General features: G+C 30.9%; 1 long non-coding RNA gene across 1 annotated transcript; it reads right to left on the reverse strand.

Annotated features, from left to right (window-relative positions):
- Positions 1–215: 215 nt before the first annotated feature.
- On the reverse strand, positions 216–2,157 carry LOC139432275 (uncharacterized). Its single transcript, XR_011642126.1, has 2 exons — positions 1,621–2,157; positions 216–1,428 (listed from the first exon to the last, which is right to left on the reverse strand). It is a non-coding gene; the product is annotated as an uncharacterized lncRNA (long non-coding RNA).
- Between the last annotated feature and the right edge of the window lie 558 nt (positions 2,158–2,715).

The following is a 2,715-nucleotide window of genomic DNA, read 5'->3' on the forward strand; positions in this document are numbered from 1 at the left end:
GATGGTTTTCCTTTAACCCTTCCGTGCCAACCCAAAAAAAAATGAAAACACCGCCGAACCTCAACTAGCTCAGTGAAGACGGGGAGGTTCGTTAATTTATATCTGGCGCCACGTAATTTATTACAGCGATGTCCATCAATTACGAAATGTAGATGTTCAGGAATAGGAATAGACACACAAGGATCACATATACAAAATTTCTATAAAACACCTGATATTACAAAAAAAATAATTTGGTTTATTAAAAACAAAAAAATTTAATTGTAGAAAGAAATGGAATAATAAAAAAAAATGAAGATTCGAAAATATAAACTAAAGTATTATAACTTATAACTCAAATTTAAATAAATGGGAAACCCACTGTTTTGGGAGAAGTTAAAATTAACTTTAAAATGAAAATAAAAAAAAGACTGTAGAAAATATTCGGGGGTAAATACACAAGAGCTTGACTTTTAATCGGATAATTTTATTTTTACACGAAAGTTTTGTTACCATGGAAATAACTCGAAATCAAAAGCATGATAAAATCGCGACAGCTTTAGCTGGAGCGATTTTATCTTTTGATTTTGATTGAGAGTTATTTCCAAAGGGTAACAAAACTTGAGTGAATTAAAAATAAAATTATCCTGATTTAAAATCAAGCTCGAGCGTATTTTAGGGAGATTAATACACGACAATTGCACAATTTATCAACAATTTTTAATTATTTATTAACTATTTTTGACTTAATTATAGTTGTCAAAAATGTGACGTAAGCAAAAGTATATATATGGTAGTCGCGTTTTAATCAGTTATAAAATATCACGTGTGATTTATTCAGTTGAAAAACCTAGGTAACTTTTATCCACTTAGAAATACACCTTATTGGTCGAAATTTTAAACGATCGTTACTCTGATTGGTTGTATATTATTGGAGTGCATTAATCGGTAATAAAAAAAAATTCAACAAAAGAACTTGAAACAAATTGATCCCGATACGTTTTGTTTAAAGTACAAGCTTGTCTTTTGAAACGTAGTAAAACCAAAAAAAAAATTCGACGAGAAAAAAAAAATAAAAAAAAATCACCCCAAAATTTAGATTTTACCCTTACAATCTGCAATAATTTATTTGCAAGGTAAGTAAAATTTTTAAATGTTTATAGTAAATTCTCAAATGTAAGTATTAGTAACTTTTCTTTTTATAGCGATTCAACACATTAATGAACACAAAATAACTTTACATATACGTTCTGACCTTGATACGGGTAAGATTCTTCTTTATGCAGCGATTCCTCTGGAGAGGGAAAGTATTCGGAGTCGGCAGAGGGGAGGCACTCCACCATACAATTATATTATTTGATTTTTTTTTTTTCTTTTGGAATGGAAAAATCCCAATGTAAAAATCCAAAGAAACTATTCCCGGAATAATAATATCCCAAAATAGGAGGCCTAAAAATTAGTAAAAGGACGATACAAAAAATTAAAAAAGAAGGAGAAAGAGAAGAAAGAAAAAGAATTGTTAAATTATTAAGTTAAACAAATTTTTTTTTTTTTTTTTGGAATTACCAAATATTATAAGTATTGATTGTGTCTGAATAAATGATTGAATGATTAAATTTCTATTAAATTACTATCACATACCTCAGATGTTAAAGGCCTCGCACGTGTGAAAAGTAAATCGACTCAAAACGCAAAATAGCCGGGTTAACCGTAAGAAAGAACTTAAACTTGTTCTCAAATAAATTGTCGATGTGATGATCCCGATTAATTCGGATGCGTTAAATCAAATTATGACCAAATGAATCACTCAAAATGTCAACCAAAACGCCTACACAACGACGTTACACGTTGAGTCTCGTGCCACCAAAAAGAGTGAGACTTCCTCTTCGAAAACCTAAATCCAATTTCGAAAAAAAAAACTCGACCTGCGCGCAACAACTTTTCCGTATGAAATTTAAAATAAGTAAAGAATTAAGAAAATAACATCTATTAAAGAGAAGGCGAAATATAAGAAAAGAATAGAAAGAAAAGAAAATTTATAATGATAATTCCGTACAAATGAAGGAATAATAGGAAGGGAAAAAAGGATCTCCAGATTCTGTCGCTTAAAAAAAATTACAATATAAAAAAATTTACAAGTAACATAAATACAAAACATTGGAATAAATTAGACTGTAACAAAATGTAGGCATAAATTGAACGGGGGTGGTTACGTTTAGTAGTTTAGAAGGGTAGGTTGAAAGTACAAATAGGGTCAAAACGTGCCCTATTATGAATTAAACGTATTCCCCAAATTTCATTTTGCCAGCGTTTATGGTTTTTGAGAAAAAAAAGTTAAACCAAATTTTTCCGCCATTTTTGGAGGGGTGTAGCTCCTTAGGGGAACCGAAGTCGCCCATGGTTCAATGTATCAAAGTACCCTTAAAATTCACTAAAGAATCACCCCTTGAAGTTTGTTGCAGTCATTCAGATACACCTGTATATACACCTTTTTTTTCGTTGAAGGAATGAAAGGAGGATTGTATGATTCAGGAATGGCTGTGTGAAATTACCGTATTTTCTCGAATCTTATCCGCACTCGAATCTAATCCGCACCCCAATTTTAAAAATGCATAGTGGTAAAAAAATTTTGTTTGCGAATGTCAACACCAAAACGATGCGATGCTTGTTGTTAACCATAAATATATATTTTTTCCGTTGACTGACGCTAATGTACCTAAAGAAACCTTGCTTACG

Source organism: Onthophagus taurus, unplaced genomic scaffold, assembly GCF_036711975.1.
Source record: "Onthophagus taurus isolate NC unplaced genomic scaffold, IU_Otau_3.0 ScKx7SY_13, whole genome shotgun sequence".
Classification (NCBI taxonomy): Eukaryota; Metazoa; Arthropoda; class Insecta; order Coleoptera; family Scarabaeidae; genus Onthophagus; species Onthophagus taurus.